The sequence below is a fragment of the Rhinolophus ferrumequinum genome, chromosome 18 (assembly GCF_004115265.2).
Source record: "Rhinolophus ferrumequinum isolate MPI-CBG mRhiFer1 chromosome 18, mRhiFer1_v1.p, whole genome shotgun sequence".
In the NCBI taxonomy this organism is placed as follows: domain Eukaryota; kingdom Metazoa; phylum Chordata; class Mammalia; order Chiroptera; family Rhinolophidae; genus Rhinolophus; species Rhinolophus ferrumequinum.
This window is the reverse complement of record NC_046301.1, coordinates 4638980-4664239: the sequence shown is the minus strand read 5'-3', so window position 1 is coordinate 4664239 and position 25260 is coordinate 4638980. Positions and strand designations below refer to the sequence as shown.

General features: G+C 44.9%; 1 long non-coding RNA gene across 1 annotated transcript; it reads left to right on the top strand.

The window, feature by feature from the left end:
- Positions 1-34: 34 nt before the first annotated feature.
- On the top strand, positions 35-25115 carry LOC117038265 (uncharacterized). Its single transcript, XR_004425654.1, has 5 exons — positions 35-248; positions 1503-1606; positions 9647-9857; positions 20899-20975; positions 25012-25115. It is a non-coding gene; the product is annotated as an uncharacterized LOC117038265 (long non-coding RNA).
- The last annotated feature ends 145 nt before the right edge of the window (positions 25116-25260 follow it).

The window sequence follows — 25260 nt, the reverse complement described above, 5'->3', positions numbered from 1 at the left end:
TGGCGGCCGCTAGTGCGCACGCGCCCAGCGAGGATGGCGCGGGCCGAGCGGGCCGCCGAGAGCCCGGCCGCCGAGGGGGGCGCACTTCTGAGCGGAAAGGTCTGAGTCTTGTCTCCTCAAGCGTAGGGGACAGAAGGACCCGGAAGTAAGCGTCAGGGATGGAAATGAATTGCAGTGTGGCGCTCTCACGGCACCCTTTCCTCAGTTGTAGCGGGGTGGGCCGCACAGGTGTTCCTGCTGTTTTACTGGTGAGGAAGGCGACGTTTGTTCACCAGGACGCTGCAGAGGCAGAGTGTCCGGCAGATTCAGGGGAGAAACACTGAATGTAGGGGCGCAGGAGGAGAGGAGGGGGAAGAAAGTTGAGCCACGAGCTGCAGTGAAACCTCGGAGACCTGAGAAGGTGACAGAAACTGAGGCTGTCCCACTTCGTAACCAGTGGTGTTATAACTACCATTGGCTGGAACAAAATGTGCTGTTGATTTCTTACAGTCGCCCCAGTTATTTTAAACCGATTGACTTATTTTTATGGGTATAGAGGAAACAGCGTGTCCCTGCTGCCAAACCACTAAGCTTTCTTTGGAGAGGCAGCATCAAGGAGTATTAAATGCAGGAAACCCAACTACTTGGGTTCAAATAATGACTCGGCCGTTTTCTACTTCTGTGACCCTAGTCCAGTTAGCCTATGTGCTTCATTGTACTTATCTGCAAAACTGGAGTGACAGACGTCTGTACATGCTTAGAACAGTGCCCAGTCTGGTGTAAGCGCTATTACTGACATGTTTGCATAGCATTATTTTGTTTCTATTTGCTTCAGAGGCGGTAGGCACTGGAAATCCTATGGCAGGCTCTATTCCTTTCTTTTGTCTCTTACAGGTTTTTTTTTTTTTCTATCAGTGATGCATTTTAGTCTCACTTTGTAACACTTGCAATTCATGTACCTAGTTATCTGTGAGGCCCTCCTGTGTTCCAAGAATAATTCAAGTGCTGGATAAGCCGGGTGGACAGATACTGTCCCTCAAGGAATTTATATTCTCTTTGGAGGAGACAAGCAAGAAAAATAAGTTCACGGACTAAGTGCTATCCGAGAATGGGGATGCTACTTTAATAGGGGTATTTGCAGGAAGAGGTCACTTTGGAGAGGTGACCTTTGAGTTAAGTAAATCCTTAGTGATGAGAAGGAACAGCCATGATACCATCTGGAGGAAAGGAAAAGTGTTTCAAGCAAAGGAAGCAACATTAGCCAAGACTGAGATAGGATGAGCTGACATTGTCTGGAGACAGGAATTGTGAAGTAGGAGGAAAGTGCACAGAAATTATGTCCACGAGCTCAGATCGTGGACTGGTTTTCAAAATAAGGAAGAATACAGGGTACAGGCCCTTTAAGTTCTTTAACAATGTAAGTTTGTATTTATAGTACAGTTTCACTATAATTCCTGGTTAAGTTCATCATTTAAATCCTTGGATTCTTCTATGGACATTTAGTAATTTCTCTTTCCCTTCAGAAATGAAATAGGCCTTTATTGAAACCGTCTATCCTGGGAGGCAGTTTGGCTGTGGAAGAATAGACTTTTGGTTTCAGATATACTTCAGCTCAAATGGACTTTGGGTGAGTTAAATAATCCTGCTGAGTGAGGGCTTCTTTAGGTTAGAAATAATAATTGCTTTGTGTTAAGTGGTGGGGATGAAAGCACCTAACACAGTGTTCTGGACACGGTAGCTCTTCAGATGTCCGTGTCCTTCCTGTACCCCCTACCTGCCTCTCCACATCATGTGGCAGTAGTTTGTCCTGTGATCTCACTTCTGTGATGGATCTAGGAAAAGGTGTAGAGTTTTCATTTGCTCAGTTTTTGTCATGTTGTGTGGAGTGACCACTTCCAAGCTTACTACTGTTGGACCAGAAACTGGAAGTCGCATGAAGTGAAAACCTATAGCCGTTTCCTTTTAGCAAACATGCATATAACACTTACTATGTGCCAGGCCCTAATTTAAGCACTTACAAATATTAATCCTAATAATTACCCTGTAAGGTAGGTAAAAGTATTATTTTGGGGGGGGGGGAACCCAAGGCACAGAGAGTCACACAGCCCAGGGTCACACAGCTAGTGAATCCTAGGAGCAGGATTCATACCCAAGCGGTCTGTCTCAAGAGACTGTATTCGTAACCGCTGCGCTGTACTGCGTCTCGTAAATGGGAACCCATTTCTGTGCCAAGCGGGTGATCTTCGCCTTAGCCCTGAACGAGTTCTTTTGCTGTCTCTGTGAGGATCTTGACTTCCTCTCTTGAGTACTTTACAGTTGACATTATGTAGAGAAGAAAGCTGCTGTTCTTAGATTATCTGAACTCAGTTTCTTGTGCTTAGGCTTGGCACGCAATTAGAAGTACAGTGATGAAGTAGGGCTCATAAATGCAGAGACGTGAGCAGGTCCAACTGTAACTCCACAGCTTGCACACGAGAGAGAATGCGACTGGCACTGAACTGCTAACAATGAGCCATAGGAGAAGCTGGACGTGCAAAAGTGGTGTTGGCTCTTCATGGAGAGACTTACAGAATATGTCATTTGTACAACCTTAGCCACTCTTTCAGCCCCAAAGCCCAGGGATGTTGCACCTATATCATTGATTGACTCTTTACTCAAGTTAATGATTTAAGAGGGGAAGTTTCTACCTTATTTCTTGTTTTCCTCTTTCTTAAGTTGCCTAGGAAGGGAGGCTTAGTTTGTTGCAGAAGCAGCTACTTCAGGAGAAGTGGGAGAACCCCAGACGATGCTGACTCTATGTGAGGTAACAGTGGACAGCCAGGCCAGAAGGTGGTAGGTGTCACATCTCTTTAGCGAGCAATGCAGCATTATTTTGAGAGAGAACTTCAGTGGTGGGCAGCTTCTGAGATGACCCCCATGATGCCCACCTCCTGGTATTCAGGGCCTGTGTAATCCTCCCCCTTTCAGTGACCTGCCTCTAACCAATAGATATCTCAACGTGGAGGGGATGACACGTCTGTGATTAGATTGCAGAGAATGTAACTTCTATCTTGCTAGAAGATTCTGTCCCTTGTTGGGTTTGTGAAGCAAGTTTCTATGTGAGGGGGTGTCCTCCATCCAACAGCCATGGAGGTGTTGAGCCCCACAATCCGCAGCCCACATGAAACTGAGTACAGCCCACCATCACGTAGGTGAGTTGCAGACAGGTCCATTCAAGTTGTGCTTTCAGTTGAGACCCAGCCCTGGCTGATGTCTTGATTGCGTCCCTAAGAGAGGCCATTAAGCAGACCTCACTTGGCTCTGCCTAGTTTCCTGACTCATAGAAACTTGGTGATGAATGTGTGTTGTTTAAGCTGCTAAGAATCAGTAGGCAGATAAAGCAATTTCGAGAACCAACTCTCCTGAGGTAAGTACTACTTCTTTCTTTCATGTTTCACTGGCCTGTTTCCATCTTGTTGATAGTGCAAAGGAATCTCCATTTGACATTCTTTGCAACTTCTGAGCTCATCAAAAGGCTGCTGAAACATTTTGCGAAGGAATTTGTGGTACATAAAATGCTAGATCTGTGTCACTGAAGTGTGCTTTCTTTAGTGACCAGGACATTTTTTAATGATCTAACGGGTTGCCTGAAAGGAAAGCCTGGTTTGTATCTCAAGAATCTTGCTCTACTTAAGTACTAATGGACTAGAACTGTAATCTCTACCACTGGTAATAAAAATTGCAGGGGGAAATAATGACTTCTAGGACGCAAATGGAAAAGCCTTGGCCAACTTTGCTTTTGCTTTAAAAAGTAAATAAATAAACTGAGCCTGAAAATGTAGTTTGTTGAAAGTCATTGACAAAAATCCATCCAGTAATGGACTTTTTAATCTGATCCAATAATGTTATCTGAAAAGGCAGAATGCGTATTAGAATCTCAGTTATGAGTACTTATCTGTAAAATACCAGTATCTGCTTATAAACAGGGGCTGGGAGGGAAGATTGAAATTATAGAGATTATATATTATGTTTGATGGTGGTATTTTTCTTTACTTTTCATTTGATATCACTGGTAAAAATTGGATTGTGTAAGAAGTAAAACTCTGTAAGAATCTAGTCATTTATACAAGTATTTCCTGTGGTCCTACTATGTGCCAGGCTCTATTCTAAGCACTGGGACAATGCAATACACACAATAGTCACAGTCCCTTAGAGCTTATGTTATAGAGACAGGTGGACAGTCCAATCATCTGCAGACAAGCACATGAATAATGGCTGACAGTGATAAGTGATATAAAGAAAAGTAAAGCCAGGCCAGGGGAAGAGGAGGGTCAGGAGAGCATAATCAGGAAGGAGCGTCTCCGATGAGGAGGCGTTTGAGGGAGCCTGAAAATGTGGGCATGAAGGAGTATGTAAGTGGAGTGTGGCATTCAAGATGATCAAATAGGATGTGAGCAAGGTTGCTGGAGACAAATAAGGTGACTTCTTTGAGGTTCTTTAGCAAGTACTTAGCACACGTGGACGTGGTTTCATGAGCAGGAGTTTAATAGATAAGGAGCTCAGGCTCCAGAGCCAATGGCCTGGATGAACTTCCAGCTGCAGCTTATGAGCTGGGTGACCTTGGGCAAGGTGTAAACCTTTCTGGAAAAAAAATGCAGCTAATAATACCCTCATAAAGTGGTGCTGCGGATTAAATACTATGTGCAAAGCGCTTGGAGTAGCTCTCAGCCCACATTTAGCAATAATAAAGATTAGTTACAGTGACTGTTCTTACTAAGTTTCCTCCATTACAATACTTATTCTTTATTAAGGGAGATCAACACATGTCACTCTACAGGGATACAACAATATACCTTTTAAAACGCAAGGGCTCTAGCCTGCACATTGGCAAGCTCAATTTCCTAAGTAGCTTTCCTGATTTCTAGGAAAGTTTCAGCACAGGAACCCAGAAATTGCTTCAGAGACACACTATGTATAACATACATTGTTAAAACAAAGGGATAAAGAAGTGGGTGGGGAAAAAAAAAAAGAAGTGGGTGGGTTCTTTGAAATCATCTAAGAATGTCACACATTTTTTAAAATGTAATTTTTATAGGTGGATCAGGGCATAGGCTTTGACACCAAGCAGCCTTGAGTTTAGATCCTGGCTTGGAAACTGGTGTCGCAGACACATCATCTTACCTCTACAACAAGGAGCTGTTATAGCTGACACTCATTAGCGCTTATCATCTACCAGATACTTTTCTAAGATGTTTACGTACATTAGCTCCTTTAATCTTCACAACCCCTTTAAGGTAGATGCTATGTTACCATCCCCATCTTACAGGTGGGCAACATGAGGCAGAGATCAAGTGACTTTCTCAAGGTCATAGAACCATTTAAGTGACAGAGTCAGGATTTGAATGGTGCTGTCTGGCTCCAAGTCTGTGTGCTTATGCCATATGCTCTACTGCCTCAGAGGTAGAGCTGTACTAAAAAAGGGGGTTAAGACACAAAGTAAGTGCTCATTAAATATTTGCTGAATGATTGACTATGCAAACTCATAGTAAATTATATCATAGTAAATAGAATACTTGCATATTCTGTTATGGCAGAATAATTCAATTATTTTTCACCTTAAAGGTTCCCTGGTGTATATTGCATCAGCTTTGTAAATCCATTAGTCTAATGACCTATTAATGATCCATTCTGAGAGGACATTGGATTGATTACCTGGCAAACCGTGTTTGTGCTGAGCCCGTGATGGCGCCTGCTGGTCACCTCTGGCGTTTCCAAATGCTCACAGACCGTCTGTTGGAGAGCCTTTTAGAATGTCACTTGCCCATCACTTACATCTTTGCATTTTCGGAATTTGGGGAACTACTAGTTCTCTCCATGGTGAAAATCTGATTTACATTACTGGTATACTTCTTTAGTGATGGAGACCACTAGAAATTGTCACATAAATTAGTTTTTTATTAAAGTAATGGGGTGATTACATTGTACTCAAAAAGCACTTCAATCATGCAACTAGCAACTCCTATTTCAAATCTATAACTGTATCAAATTGTGGGCTGATCCAGCATAAAATAAGATTACTCATCCGTTAGGAAGTTTTCCAACAGGAAAATTTAGGTAGGACATGAGTCATATAATCTGACATTCTTCTGCTATCTAAATAAATCCTTTTTCTTTAAACCATATGTTTTAAAGGAGTAAAAAAAAAAAAGAAAATGTAAAATTTTTGTACATTGAAACCCTTAACCAATCAGATCTTTTATATATTTGAATTTCTAAATTATAGCTGGACTTTGAAAATAGGTCAGTCATTTTCTTTGCAGCAAACCTTTCCAACTGCACTTTTTCCTTAATAAATATTTTCTGATCATTTAAGTATAGCAAGGAAATTAAGCTATGCATACGTTTGTTTTCTGTCTAGTTGCAATGTCTAAAGCAAAAGCTAGTAAAAAAAAGCTCTGAAACATTAATTGTATAGTCCATGGTCTTAAAATTTCAAAGGCCAATTGAGTTGTTAGGAAGTTGAGAATTAAACTTCATAACTTCATTTGGTCAATTAGCCTTTTGTCTTTATAATTTACATGTAACATGATAATAAGTTGCTTCCACTGGGAAGTTTCCGTACAAAGGAGAATCAGGGTCGCACTGAAGTGGATTTAGCCGGGCCACAGAACATTCCGTGGCACCAAGCCCCTGTTCTCTTTCCTCTTTTGCGTTTGGCCTGATGAGGGCTGTGCATGAGTTGCAATGCAACTGCAAAGGATGGGGTGAGAAGAGGAGGAAAACAGAGCAGACCTGGGTGATCTCAGGGACACTAACCTCTTATCTGAGGATGAAGTGTGTGAGTCTGTGTAGATGCATGTGAGAGTTTCTGTGTGGGGGTGGAATTTAGATGGACTTATACCTCCTTGTTGTTAAAAGCAATGAAAACTGAGTCTCTTACCTGGTTTTTCTGTATCATTTGATATCATTAAACTTCTTGACATACTTTTCCCCCATGACTTGCATGACCTGCTTGAAATACCTTTTTCTCTTGAATTTGGTGACTTCTAATTCTCCTGATTTCTCTACCTGTTTGGCCATTCCTTTTCAGTCCCTTTTGAGGATCCCTCTTCCTCAGTTTATTCTCTTAAGTGTCTGTACCAGAACAATCTCCTTTTATACGCTCTCCCTGGTTTTCCACTTCCATGGTTTCAGTTTCCAGCCATGTGCTGAGTACGCGCACAGATCCTGTACCCGCCCAGACCTCTCTGGGCTCCGGATGCCTCCAGGTGTTCTATGGACATTTCAAATTCATTGTGTCCACAACTGAACTCATTTCCTTTCTGCCCAAACTTGTTCTTCTTTATGTTCCTTCTAGTGAATGACAATATACCAGTAGCCAGTAAACCAGGGTGTCATGCTTGATTCCTTTATCACCACACCCCCTTCTCATAAATCACCAAGTCCAATCGAGGCCTGAACACCTCACCCACTTGTTTTATCCAGTCCCATCGCCATGAGCAGAGTTCAGGTCACCTTCATCTTTTGCTTCAATTATTGTACCAGCCACGAACTTAGCCTCGCAGTCTCCAGGCTTGCCTTCTTTCGGTTCATTTTCCACATTATGTACGACGCTTCTAAAACACAAATCTAAACGTGCTGTTTTACATGCAACCCTTTCGTGACTTCCCGTTGCCTTATGATAAATTCCAAACCCTACACCATGGTTTATGGTGCTTTGTTATGTAGGCCCTGTTCATTTCCCCGGCCCCATCTGTAAACACTTCTGTCTTTGTCTAATCTTCAGCTTCATTGAATCATTTTCAATTAATTACTCAAAGGAACCAAGTCTCTCTCACCTGCCGGCATTTACTGGGTTCTCTCCCAGCCTGAACTACTTTGCCCGGCCTTTTCTGTGTGGCCGGCTGCTAACCAGTCTTCACATTTCGGCTCAGGGAAAGGGAGCAGTTTTTCCGACAGCCGCAGACTGGGCCGAGTCCCCTCTGTGCTCCTGGAGCACCCGTGGCCTACACTCAAAGTGGCCATTCACCTGGCTGTGGCGCTCGCTAAGCTCCACGGGACCACGTCGTTTGTTCACTTTTGTATCCACAGCACCGGGGTTTGAAACGTGGCAGGTGTTTAGTAAACACAGTAAGCGCGAGAAGAGCAGGACTGGGAGCAGACTGACCCGCAGCCGCAGGCCTACTGTGTGCCACCTCGCAGAAGTGAGCTTCACAGGCCCCGGTGCATTCCTGCAGCCTCCCAGGCCCTATTCAGAGCAACTTCATACATCTCATTTCCCCCCAAAACCCTGAGTAGATGAGGATATTGATGCTGAGATAAGTAAGTTAACATGGCAGAGGTAGGACATTTATTAATTTGATGCTTCCTCTCCTCTTTGGAAGGGGAGCCGTGAATGTTCGCTATGTCTAACAAAAAAGATGATTATTAATCATATTTTGCAAAACAGCACCACTCCCATGATTGTGACAGATTTCAAGTTTGAGTCTTCAGGTTCTCTGAAACAAATAATCAAATATATTCAATCTTTAGAGTTAGGAAATGCCATTTTATTTTAAATAACCATACGTCCTTGTTATCAGAAACGTAACAAAGTTATTTTCCAGAACCTTTGCCAACATTATATAAATTATGTAAAATTTCCATGAAACGATCCTCCTTTATTCAAAACTGTTTCAAAGCCTTCTCAGGAAGGGCAGATGGTGTTTCCATCATCTACAGTAATTCGAAGGAGACCGGAGTCAGTTGAGATGAGACAGAGCACCAAGTACCATAGACTCAGGCTAACTGATTAAGGTGCATAAAGAAATTTGTTCAGAATTGAGACCCTTTATAGGATCCAAACAACGCCACAACATACTCAGCCATCTAAAACATGCTTCACAAGCTTCTCGGTGCCTTCTATATTGCTACAAGACATTTGCCAATAGTTTGGTAATCGGGTGGTCTTTTTTCGGCTTATAAACAACAGAAATTTATTCTTCTCAGTTGAGTCTAGGAAGGCCGAGATCAAGGCACTGGAAAGATTTGGCGTCTGGTGAGGCCCACTTCCTGCTCGTACACAGCTGTCTTCTCACCGTGTCTTCACACGGTCGAAGGGGCAAAGGAGCTCTTTGGGGTCCCTTTTATAAGGACACTGTCATGACCTGATCATCTCCCGAAGGCCCCACCTCTTCATACCATGACATTGGGGGTTAGGTCTCAACATGGGGATATTGGGGGCACAAAAACATCAATGGTATCCCGTAATATTTCTACGGGGCACTTTCACATCTGCTATTTCCTTTAATATTGCATAGTCGATAGGGATAAATATGCTCATTTCTAGATAGGAGGAAAAGGGGCAGACATGTTAAGTAACTTGCTCAGTATTACCCAGCTAGAATTTCAGCCTTTCCATTACTCATCAACTCTTCTAAGTTCACTGTAGACAACTTTCGGCTCTCTAGGCCTCACCTCAGCTGTATAGCTGATTTTGAAGGAATGTAATTATTTACATAGCTTATGAAAACAAATGCAATTTAAACATAGTTGCAGTGTTGTACATTTACTAATCCATTGACAGAAGAGATCACAATTACCTGCTATAAATACTTAATGGAGTGGGTGGTTGCTTTAGCTTAAGTGAGGCAAGGCAGCCACCTAGAGCTAGAGCAGAGGTGACCCGATTGACCCGAGTTCCCTCTAGAGGGCGCTGCTGTCACTGACAGTCTCGAAGAGCCTGCTGCAGGTGAAAGGTGAAAACGGAAGGCAGCCTGCTACAGTATATCAGGTTTACACCACCATTCGGGAAGAACTCAGATGAAACAGTCCGACTGTTCAGAAACACTGGACTCCTAGATCTTCACTCAGATTTGGAATCAGCAAAGCCACGTCCATTCTCCTGGGGAGAAAACAAGGTAGGTATCTTCTCAACTTCTCAGTGCTGCAGAAAGCCTACCTCGTGTAATCATTTTTATTCTGTGGAAAACTTTTAAGTACATAATACAGGAATACATTCTTCTTTTACAGAACTACATTGTTCTTGCTTAAATTCCAGCAATTCAGATATCTTTTAAAAGGCTCCCCAATCCCAAAGGAAAACTTAACCAGTGTCTGTCTTTTCAGACCATTCTCTATGCATATTGATAGTTATGTAGACCAAACAGTTCTTGAAAGGTGTGTCAAAGTAAGAAACGTCTGAACCTGTAGAGAATTTGTATGAGTTTATTTGAGCCAAGCTGATGACATGCTGGGAAGCAAGATTTCAAATGCTCCCCGGTAATCAGGTTTTGAGAAGGCGGTTTGAAACTGCTTTTCACAGAGAAGGTGTATCTGTAGATAGAGAAGTTTTAAATGGCAATGCTTTCAGCTTTATCCTGAAGGAACTACAAGCCAGTTGATTAACGTCGTGTAAAAAGAAATCCACAGCAATAATCCCAGGAAAGAAGTACATAAAACTTAAACCAGCGAATGTCTTAGAGTAGCGGGAGTTTGCCCCTTAATTTTATGGAGATGTTGTATGTGCCATAGATAAAAATCAGGGAGCAATAAAAACAAAGCCTGCCTAGCAACTAGTGTGGGAGCGGGCTCAAGCATCGGGTTCACGTCTGTCTGAACTCTTAGAAGGCAGCCTGCAGACCTGCACTGGGTGGCTTCACCCTGTGGCCAGTCCCCTCCTGCTCTGATGTCTATTTTGGCTCTAAGCTTGTGACACCAGGTAGCGAGGTTCATCCTGTCCCTAAGCACAAAGCAAACGCGCTCATTTGATTGGCCCCGACTATAAAAGCCCTGTGCTCCTAGCACACAGTCTGTGGGGTACTTAAGAGCTTCCAGCGGAGCCCAGGGATAGAAACACGATGCGGGGCTGAGTTCTCCCCACCCCTCACTGTGGGCGTCACACTGCTGGGGAAGAAACGGGAACAGCTGGAGCGAGACAGGGCCCTTGGCAGCAGAGCTGGTGTCAGAACCCGATTTGGCAACGCAGAGCACCATTGGCAGTTACAGCAGGAGTGCTAGGTCCTTCCCCACTGCCAGCAGAGCAGGAGCGTGGGTGGGCGGGGAGGACAGCAGGCCAAGCGAACAATGCAAGCCCATTCCCAAGGAGGGCTGGGAAATACGCGGTGAGAAGATGCCCGCTGGTTGTGACATGTTAGTCGCTGTGCTGTATGTGTGGGACGGGTGTCACAGTCTGCGTAAGTGAAGTACAGATAAGGTGTGGTTGGTGTGCCTGAGGAGCTGTGTACTTGACACTCAGTGATAAACTTCCAAGATGGGCTTTGCTTGTGGGCTCACTCTGACTCCACACAGGACATGTAGAGACCAGAACAGGGCTCCTAGCATCTCTGTAACAGGACAGTCTCAGCACAAAGAAGGAACCCATTAGATCGGCAAGGCTCTTATGTGACTTCGGGTCCAGAAGAGTCTTGACTTTCAGGGAGACATGGTGGTGGAACCCCAGGCATCCATCCACTAGGCTTGCCAAAGCAGATGAAGTAATGCAATTTACCAGATATCATTCCTAAGAAATGCCATGTCTAAATATGAGTGAGCGACCTCCTGCTAGGAGAAGTGAAATACCAGTGTTTAGTATCGTGACTCCTTTCAGTAGTTCACTTAACAGATTGTGACCCTCCATGTAGATCTGCCACTAAGTGTCACCTCTCCACAGACACCTTCTCCATCGCTTCTTTCCCACCCCTCCTTGGCAATGGGCATTGTTTGATCCTTTGCCTTTTCGTTCTACCACCCACTACAGTCCTTTTTCTCGGCTGCCCAATAAAAAGCAGTGGGGCCAAAAGAAACCAACTAGAAAGCCTTGAAATCAGTGTTTATCGCAGTTTCATTTTACTAATGTCACTCCATTCTGCTTGTTTATGTCACTTTGATACATAGAATACTATATTATATAGCTCTTTTCTATATTTTGCACCATCATTGTTATCTATTTCTTTGATCTCTGAATGCAGTCTCTTCTTAAGCAGAAAATAAAAACTCCTTACAGTTGAGGATGCATCTTTTATTATTTGGTGTTCCATCTAATGCATAAAGGGTGAACTGAGGACAGTTTAATACCAAGGGTTTTTATTTTTTCTCCGTGGTCTGAGACAGTTCATGTGCATTCAGACCATAAAGACCTTGTGTTGATCTGTTAGATGACAGCGTATTTTGACTGAGACTTGGTCCTGGACAGGCTGTCTGACTTCTCTCAGCATAGTTTTACTAACATGCTCTCCAGATCTAGATTTTTATGATGCAATAATAATAATACCAGCCCACCCCCAAACAGAATCACTACTTTATTCTGTTTTGGGTTTTGTGTTTTTCCTGAAATCTTCTGGACCATAACAACAAAATATATTTGAATGAAGAGTACTGACGCAGTTAAATTGAAAATAGTTCTAAGTGACTGTTCGGACTTAAGAGTCTGCTGTGCTTATCTTTGAAAACGAATCAGCAAGTTGTACTTGTGTCTCTCACTTTGCTGGAATGGAATTTGTGCACTTTGTAGAAAGCACTTCATTCTAAATTGAAGGCTGTAATTGGGATCAAATTAGATCATGTCTATGAAAGTGCCTTGTTAATTGGTCTATAAATATATGTCATTAGTATCATTAGTTTCTAACAAGCTTCCTGGTGATGCCGACTGCGGAGCACAGGGAACCCTTTAAGCGGAAAGGTTTAAGCCTTCATAAAATGTGCTGGTTAGAAACACAGGGAAAAGAGAACCGGATAAAGCCAAGAGCGATGTTCTTTGGAGTGCAGACTGCCCGTAATCCACCAGCACAGCAAACTTATGAAAACAGAGAGAGACAGAGACATCATCTTACCTTTATGTCCTATTTGCCTTTGTTTTAAATTTTAAATGTTTTATTTTTTAATTCAATTCAATAGATTTCAAGAAACATTTCCTGAGCAACTACTAGGATAGTTGGGCTCATACTATATAACCTTTGTACTTTGTACCCCTAAACACGAACATACACAGCCCCTAGAAACACCTGAATAATTCCAACCAAGTGTGAGGGTGGGGCGGGCGGAGGGGGGTGTTTAGCGCCAGAAGACAAGCAGTCTAGGATGCTTCCTAGGATGTGTTGGATCACAATCCCCCTAAAAGCTTTTTGAAAAACCGTATTCCCCCTAAAATATTTTAAATTGACATCTGAAACATTTTTATTATATATTTAAATCGTAGCAAAAGTTGTTATGGCATATTGCAAATATCTATATTTTAAAATAAAGCTATTTTATCACTCTTCAGTGGCAGTGTAAGTACCACAGTGATTTGAACCCCTCATCACCCATTTAAAACATCAGTTAACAAGCTCCTTGTCAACAGTCAGACATTTCACATCGTTCCTTTTTCTCTTTCAACTTCCATTTCTATTATTTCTTCTATAGATTTTTGTTTTAATGTAACAGGCTTTTATGTTTAAAGTCTCTTGTTGGCAACTTTATAATGCTTCCTCATATGAAATATATATTCTCTGACTATATGTGTACAACAAATGTTTGGGTTGACATCATTATAAATATGTAATACACATTTGATTAGAACAGCATAAATTATGTATTTGATAAACAGTTATCCTATGACAATTAGTCAGCACAAACATCCTGAACTCTTCACAGAAGAGGCACAGAGCGAGATGCTTTGGGGTCTTCCGTCTAAGTCAGCGAACGAGCACACAGTCTGTCAGGCTCCCGTCTCACAGTGAGAGGGCTTTAGGCCTCGGCCCCCACTTCTGTGAACCTCAGGCACTGAGAGGGGCAGGGAGCTCTTACTTGGCTGTGTAACAATAGAGGCTTCTTGGTGGCGAGATGACTTTCTGAGAGAAAAGCAGTTGGAGTTTGGGAGGCTGGTAGCAGCTGGAAGCCTCGCCACCGTATTTTTCATGAGGCTCATTGCTAGGCTGCCTAATGGGGTAGGGAGAGAAGAGCCACTGAAGCCGTTCAGCCGACAAAGGGGTTGTTTCTTGTCACCTAGAAAAGAAAAGGTATTGGGAATGTATCTCTTAGTGAGATGGACGGGGAGGATATGTCATGGTGCCTCGATCAAAGGAATTGCTTGAAGAGTTGTTTGTTCGTTTGGCCATGCATAATATTATGATTAGGAATAGGTCAGAGAGATGTCTGTCTTGTTAAAGCGGGAAGAAATTTGGAAAGAGGAGTATGAAAAGAGACCCTTAACATATTACGGAATGAAAGGAGCCAATGTAAAAAGGCTGCACACTGTATGATTCCAGCGATATAAAATTCTGGAAAAGGCAAAATTGCAGAGATAGTAAAAAGATCAGTGGTTGCCCGGGGTTGGGGGTAGGGGGAGAGGTGAACAGGCAGAGCACAGAGGATTTTTTGGGCAGTGAAACTATTCTGTATGATAGTATAGTGGTGAATACACATCATTACAACATTTGTCCAAAGCCGTAGAATGTACACCACCAAGTGTGAACCCTACTGTAAACTGTGGATGTGGGTTGATAATGCTGTTTCGGTTGGTTCATGATTTGTAACCAGTGTTCCATCAGGTGGGGACATTGATGGTGGCGGAGGCTGTGGGTGTATAGGGGTGAAGGGTGTATGGGCACTCTGCTTTCCACGCAGTTTTGCTGTGTGTCTAAAACTGCTCTAAAAAATAAAGTCTGCTTAAAAAAAAGAGAGAAAGAGAAAGAGAGAGAGCCTTGATGATTGGCATCTTCTTAGGCACATGATTTTGGGAAAAAGTACACAGAAGTTGAAGATCTGGACATAACCATAAAACTTAGCACGCTCATGTGTCCTTTGGAAAGTCTTCGTATACCCGCAGGCATGTCTGAGACCTAGTTAGAAGACCTCTGCTCTAAGGTTATGAAAGGGCAAATAGACGAGAAATGTAGTAGGAAAGATGAGTTATTCACTAAATAAATGCTTTGGGGAAAACAGGTGGTCATATGGGAAAAAAAATAAGGATGATTTCTACCTACACCCATCAAAGCTTAAATTCTGGCTGTATAAAAAATTTAAGCATTAAAAAGTTATAAATCTGATCGCAGAAACATGACCTGGAGAGTGGTAGGTGTGATTAATGCGGTAGGCAATTAAACTTACAGCTGGTTTGCGTAGTCACCAGGGGCTTGGAGGTTGGCACTGTCTTTGATGCATTAACATCTGACTTATGAAATAACAATAATAAGAATAGTTAGCTTTCATTAAGTACTGGCAATGTTCTAAGTTCTTTACATGTATTAACCCATTTAATCTTCACAACAACCCGATGTTAAGGGTATTGTTATTACCCCCATTTGACAGATGAGATCATTGAATCACAGATAGTTGAGGTCACATGCTAGTTAGGAGTTAAGCCAAGATTCATGAATTCAAGCAGCCCAGCTCCAGATCCCAGGGACTTAAGTAGCACACTGTGCTGTGAAGCAGTGCTAATTCTGTGTACTTTTTAAATGCTGGTTATATAGGTCAATAAATAGTACATCTTGACAACGTTGTATCTTCAGTGATAAGTTTAAACAATTGTGCCCTTTAGAGAAATTTTAGAGAAAGACTTTTTCATTTAATAGTTCACTGAAGAAACATAAGATTATTTTATCCCTTACATATTTTACTAACTGGAGAGTATAATTTTGACATCTTTTCGAGGCTTATTTCACAATTTAACTTCATGGTATTTTTTTAAAACATTACAGTGTGTAGAATAGCTTTACAAACACCCTGCCATTATGCATGAATGTTTTGCAAACATGGTTATCAATAGTTTACCATGGAGGGATGGGCAAACAATTGTCCTTTAAATTAATATTATGCTTGTGTTGAAGTTAAAAGCAAATGTTGTCACATTATTTCCATAGCAGATTAAACCTGCAAACCTTATTAGAAAAAAGCATGAGTACCAAACAGTACACCAAATACACTAGCATTATAATACTGTCCTGGGCCAGCCCGGTGACTCAGGCGGTTAGAGCTCCATGCTCCTAACTCCAAAGGCTGTTGGTTCGATTCCCACGTGGGCCAGTGGGCTCTTAACCACAGGGTTGCCAGTTCGATTCCTCAAGTCCCGCAAGGGATGGTGGGCTCCGCCCCCTGCAACTAAGATTGAACACGGCACCTTGAGCTGAGCTCCCGGATGGCTCAGTTGTTGGAGCGCGTCCTCTCAACCACAAGGTTGCGGGTTCGACTCCTCGACTCCCGCAATGGATGGTGGGCTCTGCCCCCTGCAACTAAGATTGAAGCACGGCACCTTGAGCTGAGCTGCCGCTGAGCTCCCGGATGGCTCTGTTGGAGTGCGTCCTCTCAACCACAAGGTTGCTGGTTCGACTCCCTCAAGGGATGGTGGGCTGCGCCCCCTGCAACTAGCAACAGCAACTGGACCTGGAGCTGAGCTGCGCCCTCCACAACTAAGATTGAAAGGACAACAACTTGACTTGGAAAAAGGCCTGGAAGTACACACTGTTCCCCAATAAAGTCCTGTTCCCCTTCCCCAATAAAATCTTAAAAAAAAAATACTGTCCTAAAGTAATTAATAATTATGATGTTAAAGAAGATATAAAATAATAGATTGTCAACTGCTAGATAACAAAAATACTGAGTTGTCTTTTGTATTAAGTAATCTTTAAGATGAGATCCATTTTTGTTCAAAACGAGATGAAGACTACTAACGCGTTTTACTTAGGTTAGTGGGAAGGTAGAAAGCTTCATTTGCAAGCCTGTACAATGGAGTTGTATTTAATCTGAACGAGAATAAAAACAGTGCGTGCAATTACACTGTACATGAGGTCCTGTCCTCCGCAGCCCACCTGGCAGGTCTTATTAATAGCAGTCTTCCTGTCACACTCTTGCTTACTTAGAAAGGATTTGGGCCTGATCAGAGAAGCTGAAGAGTTATACGGTATATCTTCTTGGCAGCTGGCAGAATTCCTTGTGCGTCGGTCCATTTAATTTAAAAAAGAATTTGATAAACCTACAGGTCAAAGCTAGCTCAGGTTGGGGCTCAGGTTTTCTACAAAACAGAAAAAGCAAAGGAGGAAAAATAATAACTTTGTGGGGAAGAAAGAGTTAAAAGGAGCACACGTCTGAATTTACCCCAACAGCCATGCAGGGCCTTTGGGAGCAACAGAAACATCTTCTGGATATTTGTTTGCTCTGTGGTCTAAACTCTCCCTGCCATCTCCCTTCAGTAAGTTCTGTGTTGATGTGTCGTGCTGTGTGGGGTGATTTTCTCTTTAGAGGGACCCGTGTTGTGCTGAGTTCTGCTTTATGGTTTGTACATAGTGGAAAGGGGGCTGCTTTCAAGAACCGCGGATAACGTAGGTTACACATGAATAACTGCTTACTTTAAAAGGAAAAAACGTCACGGCTGGGGCTGAGCAGTGAGCAGTGGTTAACTAACCTCTTCTGTTAATGTGTCAGAGGCCCTTTCCGGAGCCAATTGCTTTCCTGAAAGAAGGAGCTCTGGGTTCCCAGCCGACCCGGTCATCATGGCAGCTGGGAGCAATTCACCCAGATTATCTCACTCTTCCAGCGCCCCTCGTCTGGGCAGTAAAACTGATAACTCATTTGAATTTCGGAACTAGAAGGAACAAGGAACTAACTCAGGGTAGAAAAGCACAGAGAAATGCCCAATGTAATACGGCTCTCGCTAGCGGGGCATGAGGAATGGCGAGAACCCAGACCTCTTCATTTCCAAACGGTGTTCTTCCCACAGCACCAGAAAATCGGAAGAAATTCAGAGAAGAAAAAGGAAAAATCATTCTGGTAAATATAGCAAAGGTTTCAGCAAAGGGATGAAACTGAGATACAGCTGTTTTCCTCTTGCAACAGACTTTTTACTTTTCATCTGACAAAATGCACAAGATAGAAAATATAGGCAGCAGGCGCTGAGTTTTGTATCATGAGTTGTGTGCGTCTCTGCTCCTGGGTGAGAGCCGGTGCAGCCACCAGCTGGGTGGGTGGAGAAGCAGCGCTGGGGTGGTATATCGGCAGTCGCAGCCACCAGCTCCGCCGTACAACACATGAAGAGATGGTGATTGCCAGGCCCCCACAGAGGGCCAGGTGTGCGTCAGCCAGCGAGGAATATGCACTTTCTTCAGATGTCACAGGCTCATTGTCGGCATTGAGTGATGGCTGTAACAGCATCACTTAGGCAACCAACGCATCCGCGATGGGGGAAGAGAAAACCTCCGGATGGTGTTAGTAATCTGCTACCTCTAGTTTCACAAACACCCTGAAAACACTCCCTTTTTACAGTGTTTCACGGGTCATAGAAAATGACAGAGCAATCTCTGTTGCTGGGTTTATGGTCCATAGCTTTTATATTCTTGAAAAATGCTTTCTTTATAGGCTGCTCTCTCCATGGTGCCGATCTTCTTGGTGTTTAGATGTCAGATTCGTTAAGCTAAAAGAAAGCACGTATGAGTGAGGCGATGAAAAGAGACTGGCTCTCCCGAGCCAGCAGTCGCTAGTCTGAAGTAATGGTTTCAGTGGGGAGGGCTGGAAGATTCCTTGGATGGACTCACAGTGGCTTCCAGACAACTGGTGCAGAAGCCAGAGCGAAGCTGGTTTATGGTGGGGATGACAGAAGGAATATCCAGATATGTTTCCAAGTGGAGGACGTGGAGTCTCCCACCAAGAGTTTCTTTTGTAGATCCCACCCAGTGTTTATGACAACGGGCCTTCTAGTGTGACACATTCCAGAGGCAATGGCATCCTATACCTTAACCACTGTGGAATTGGCCCCTGTAAATGCAGAAGACCCCAAGGAGAAATAGTTTTCATATATACTACATAGCATTGTATTTTTTCTGCATTTAGCATATTTACACTCTGCAGAAACTCGTTTTTCAGGAGGGATATGTGTATGCTTTCCTAGAGCCAACATAGATTATTTAAATGTTTTAGATCATATGGTAAAGCTCCTGTTTTACTCAAAATAAACAAAAGATGTCTACAAGAGTGGTACATACAGACAATGGAATATGTATTAGTCAAGGATATCCAGATAAATAGAACCACCAATAGGACATAGATGATTTATTATAATGAATTGCCTCACACAACAATAATGGAGGCTGAAAATTTCCAAGCCCTGCAGTGGGCCGGCTGGAGACCCAGAGAGCTGATGGTGTAGTTACGGTGATCACGGGTGCTGGGAACAGAGACGAGGGCTCTGCGTGACACTGGGACCCACATCCCCAAAACAGTTTCCTTCCTCTGAGTTACATGGGATACATGGGAAAGAGGGAAATGCCTGGCAAGGCAGTATTCTATTAATAAGGAAGAAAAATGGATGAGATGCTTGGTGTGCAAGCAAAGCTGTCCAAGGTCACCAGCTAGCAAGAGGTGAGGCCGGGGCCCTGTCAGTCCCTCGGACTTGAAATGCAGCATTGTACAGTAGAGTGCGCTAGAGTATGTAGGGCTGGGGCCCAGGTCTGTTCACGGCCAGCCTGAACCACTGTGTCTGCCTGCGTGCGTCTGGAGGGCGCCTTGGGTCCCCACATCGGGGAATGCAGGCCCTAGTTGTGGGGCTCACCAGATCTTACAAGCTGGCATTTCACTAAGGGAGTGTGAGTTACAGACAAATTCTACTTTTTTGCAATCTGTTTTTCCCCTGGGGCAGTCCAGCTTTAGCCTCCTGCATGTGTACACGCCTCTGCAAACCCCAGCTCTGACCGTTATCAGCTCATACAGAGGTTTGCAGACCTTCCATTAGCGGTGTCAGTTGCACCACTGCCGTTACTAAAGTGCTACTGAACACAGGATGTATTGCTCTGTAATGCTCAGAGTTTCCTTTTGCTACATGACATCGTATTGATCGAGTCTAGAGTCAGCCACAGTCACATCGACTTTTACCAGTGTTCCTGCTAACTTACTGGAAAGTGTTTAAATTAAAAAAATAGTGTTTGGCCATTACCACATCTGTCACTTAATATTTTTCTTTTTCAGTATCTGCTAGACTTGGGCATCTTCTCTTGTGTTTTAAGGCATTCTAAACCAAGGACAGGACAGAGTTGTTTTGTTTGTTTGTTTGTTTCATAGAATTGTTCTTAGTGGTGAATTCTGTATTTCAGAGGCTACACACGTAGGACCATCTTTCTCATACCCCTCCAATAAACTTCCTTAGATTTTCCTCCCTCCCTTCCTCCCTCCCTCCCTCTTTTCCTTCCTTCCTTCCTTCTCACTGGAATTCCTAAATGGTTAGATGAGATTTAAGCAGCTTATCACATATATGATAAAAAGATCGCCTCCCCAGTCAGAGGTGAGGATGGAGAAGGACAAAGCAGGCAAAGGTGTGGGGACTCCATTCTGCTACACACTATAGAGTCTGGAGCCCCTAGGCCGGGACCTGGAGCTGCCCCAGGCGACAACCGGTTGCTAGAGACGTGAGGACAGGACTGAGGCGTGAAGTGTGACATGCGTGGTGGACGAGCCTTGCTGTGTTCAGGGGGAGCATACGTGGGGCCCACTCGAAGGGCAGTGCTATGGGCTTGGAAATGGTAATGGCACAGCCTCCCTCCACTTTTCCTGTTTGTACACGAAGGCTGTCTTTTCAGATGCTGGAACCAGCCAGTCTCTTATCTATAGTGAGTGTCCTTTCTGCCTTCTCTAATGCTTGGGTGATCTTCTGAGGATTTCCATTAATATGCACATTTAGGCGGAGAAAGATTGTGTCATTTCTATGGAGTCATTTACAATATAAACTGAAATTCAGACCATCTTATAAGGTGTATAAATACAACTAGAGGCTAAAAAGCATTGGGAGCATCTAATAAATGTAATAAATTATTTTTGTGGCAGCAATATTATTTTAAATACAAATTCTATTGAGAGTGAATATGAGGATTTATTAGTTAATATTTATAAATCCATTTAAGCTGCTCTGATAAATGGGTAATATAAGTAGTTATGGTTAGGAAGGCTGAAATGGATTTGAGCTTGGCAACAAAGCCTTCATCTTTTGGCCTCTTTCCCCAGCGTTCTGCAGGCAAGCACTGGCTCATCTGAACCTTCAAGATCTCAAAGGGAGGACCTGAGATGTATGTAAGCAGAAGGTATGTGTCTCTGAAATTTGTTTTTTTCAAATTTGACACTCAAAAGGAAAAAAGAGCCTGTGAGGCATTATATCCTGGGGGTTGAGAGTACAGGCTCTGGGGCCACACTCCCTCATTTCACATCCCAGTTCTGCCTCTTGCTTGCTGTGTGGCCTTGAGCAGGTCACATAACCTCTCTGTGCTTCGATTTCCATCCTTTGATGGCTTGGATATCTAGATGGCAATGTGCCAAATGGCATATGCCTTTCCCACCGAGCACCTTGGTGACTGTGGGTACTTCACATGTGCAGAGTGTGCAGGTCATGCTTTCTGTGTCACTGTGCCCACATGCAAGCTGCCGTTCACCGCTGGGCCTGCTGCAACAAGGAGATTTGCTGGAAAGCCAGTGGGAGCTCCCAGAATGGAAAAGGGCAGGAGTCAGGGATTCCCTGGAGGCAGGCAGTGAGGGCCTTGCCTGCCCAGGTCACTCCTGGTCTGTCCAGCTCTCGGAGCTCCTCTACCACCAGGATGCATCTGACCTGTGAACATTTCCTCCTGTTCGGTGCATCCCAGGCCTCAGGGCACTGGAACCAAGGATATGTGGCTGTGTTTCTGGGATGGCTCTGTGTAGTGAATCAGGAGAGAGTAAAAGATATGTTAACCCCCTTGGTTCCCATTACGGGAGGTGGCAATGGAAAGTAGTCACTGAGACCTGTCCTCTTGCCAAGATTGACATAAAGTGCAACATGTGGTACTTAAGTGGAGGTGTGTGTCTGCTTTCCTTGTGTAAGACTTCACATTTTCCTCCGTAACCTCGTGAGCAGTGGTGTGTCTGACCCTGATTTGTAGCATTTGTACACTTCCACGGGGCAAACACTCCCACTGTGGCCACTTTCAAGCCTCTCACATGACATCTGAACACAGTTGGGAAGAGATGTGTGATAACAAGCATATGATTTGATACTATTTCAGCCATACAGCTACAGCAGATGTAAATAACCTCAAATGCATAGGGAAGAGTGAAATGTACTAAAATAATTAGGAAGTGATGAGTTTTGAGTACTACTTTTGTTGTTAGCATGATTTATTTAACTGTAAGTTTATATGATTTAATTTTTAATAACAGCTATATTTTAACAAATGGCTTGAAAAATTTGGGGGAAAAATTTATGAGCACCAGCTCAAGCATACCATTGCAATAGTGTGTGTGTGTGTGTGTGTGTGTGTGTGTGTGTGTGTGTGTGTGAGAGAGAGAGAGAGAGAGAGAGAGAGAGAGATTTCTTACACAGTAAGATACTTAGTGGCGAGACCTAGGACCTGGCAAAACACATTTTTATTCAAACCCCACTCATTTTCTATCCTCACAACAAACCCAAGGAAAGGTAAGCAAGGTGTGTCACAAGGGAAGGGACTGAGAGCCAGAGACCTGAAGTGACCAGTGATAGGTGGGGCTGAGACTAGAACTGGGCCTGAGACTTCCCGTTCACAACCTTTTCCATACCATCCTGCTTCTTTGAAGCCCCTGCCATCCCTGGAGCAGCCATTTCTTAGGCAGCCTATTAAATAATCTGGGATGTGTATGTCAGGCCTTTCACCCCGAATTCAGCCCAGGGGGCTCTCCTGTATCTTCACACATAAAGGATGAAATAAAGTTGGAAGTCCACAGAGTGGGCAGTGATAACCTGGAGTACTGGCAACTCTGACAGACTCTAAGTTGGCCCCCACTCCACACCCCCTCTCCTGTTCACATCCTTGGACTCCTGCAGTGTCTAGTAGGCCTGACCTGTGTGACTAACAGGATGTCCCAGGACTTCTGAAGCTGGCCATAGAGGGCGCTGCAGCTTCTGCCTGGTTCTCCTGGTGAGCTAGCTCTGGGGGAAGCCAGCACAGTGCTATGAGGACACCCAGGCAGCCGTGTGGAGGAGCCGGGGCGGCCCTGTGGAGGAGCCCGGAAGGCCGTGTGGAAGAGCCCGGAAGGCCGTGCGGAGGAGCCCGGAAGGCCGTGTGGAGGAGCCCACGGTGGGAAGGAACTGAGACCTCCCATCAACAACCAGCCCGGATTGCCAATCCTGTAGATGGGTCCTTCAGCTCCAGAGGGCTGTGGCCTGGCTGACATCTCATTGTCACCTCATGGGAAACCCTAAGTTAGAATCACCCCAAGTGTCCCCAGATTCTTGACCCACAAACTGTGAGAGATGACCAGTATTTATGTTTTAAGCCAATAAGTTTTGGGGTGATTTGTTATACAGTGGTACCGTGTTTCCCCGAAAATAAGACCTAGCTGGACAATCAGCTCTAATGCATCTTTTGGAGCAAAAATTAATATAAGACCCGGTATTATATTATATTATACCCGGTATTATATTATATTTAAAATAAGACCGGGTTTTATGTTAATTTTTGCTCTAGAAGACGCATTAGAGCTGAGTGTCCAGCTAGGTCTTATTTTCCGGGAAACAGGGTAGGTAAGCTGGGCTCCTTTCAGTCCTGCACCCTATGGGCTATGACTGCTCACCCCGTACAGAGAGATGTCAGGGACGCGAGGAGTACATTGTTCTCTATTTCATTTTGGTTTTGTTTCCCACCAAAGAAATTGAATTTCAAGTTACATTTGAAAGCTTTGTACAATACAACTTTGAAAGTCGCTTTTCTAAATGACCTGTTGTGGGTAGAAAAGCACACTGGAGGCTGAATTCTTGTGCCACTCTGAAGAGCAAGGCCGCTTCAGCTGGAATTCGCTCCGGCTGGGTGAGTCATCTCGTCCACAGCCGGTACACCCCACCTTCACGGTCACCTTTCATTCTTTTGGTTCCCTGCGCCATGGCATCGCCTGCCCTTTGGAAAAGCGAGGACAGGGGAAATAACGGAAGAAATGAATTAGGAAGAGAAAGGGCTGGGGACCCCACTGGAGTTGGGGCTGGAAATCTTAAAATCATTTGCAAAACACCAGCCCCAACACTCGCTGGGAGGCTGAGCCGTGACCTCCTCTGCTGGTGTCCCCGCCCGTTGAAGTTCGCTGCTAGAAAAGCCCACTCCCGCGCAGGATCTCAGCGAAGCAGGAGGCTCTCGTGCCTGCGGGGAGAGAGGGGTCGGATCACTTTAGCTCCCAGGCGCGTTTCCTCTGAGCTGGAGGAGACCGGAGGCGGGAGCGCAGGCCGGCCGCGCGCCTCACCGCCCGCTGCACCCCGCCGCCGAGCGCACCCCGCAGCCCAGCGCCGGCGCCTCCAGCATGGAGTGGGAGCTCAACTTCCTGCTCTACCTGGCGCTCTTCTTCTTCCTGCTCTTCTTACTTTTCCTCCTGCTCTTCGTGGTCATCAAGCAGCTGAAGAACTCTGTGGCCAGCACGGGCGGGGCGCTCCAGCCCGGGCGCCTCTCGCTGCACCGGGAGCCTTGGGGCTTCTCCCACGAGCAGGCAGTGTGACCTGCAAGGCGCGGGTCTGGCCGGGGGTGGGGGGGACGCGGAGCTGCGCGGGCTACGCTGGCTCTCGGCCTCGATTCTCTGTGGGACTGCCTCCCTGGTGCCAGGGCCAGGCTGGGCTGCAGCGCCGGGAGGTGGGTTCGGGTGTGGGAGGGGTGGGCGAAGAGGCGAGCTTCCCCGTTCCTCCGGGAAGCTCCGGGCTCCGGCTCCCTCACTCGTGTGCCGGCGACAGCGGGTGCACTGGTCTGGGCTGGCGCTCTGGGGAGAGGTGCAGAAAAGACCGGAGTGCAGCCTTTGGAGCCGGAATGGCTTTGGGCGCCTCCAAGCTCCTTTACCCAGTCCAACAGCGTTTTCGCTTGTCCCCAAGGGGTGCGAAACGAAATTATTCAGATTATTCAGCACAGTCACTTCCAAACAAAACCGAATGTCAACTTAAATATCCAGATTATTGAGAAAGAATGTGGGTTTGGGGCCGGGAGGCAGGGTGCACTTGAAGTATTGGAAACATTGCTTCAAAGATCTGTGCGCTCTGAAGGATGCTAAATGCGGCGCGACTGGCGGTGCTGGGGAGACAGGATTCCCCCGGCCGTCTTTTATGGGGAATCTCTTCTTCCCCTTCATCCCTACGTCCTATTCTAGCCGCCGACCAACTTGGTGCCTGGGATTGCCTCGCTCGTGGATGTAGAACCTGGAACCGCGGGAGGGTGAGCGCTAATGAGAGTCCTTTGGGGATGCCGTGGGGTTGCCACGGGGCTGGGGTGCTGGCGAAAGAGGAGCTGTTTGCACGTTGTAGAGCCACCGGGGAAAGGACTGGAGGAGCGAGGCCGTGTTCCAGGGCACAGCACAGAGCGTTTGCGGAAGGATTGACAGGCGGAGTAGACCTAACCA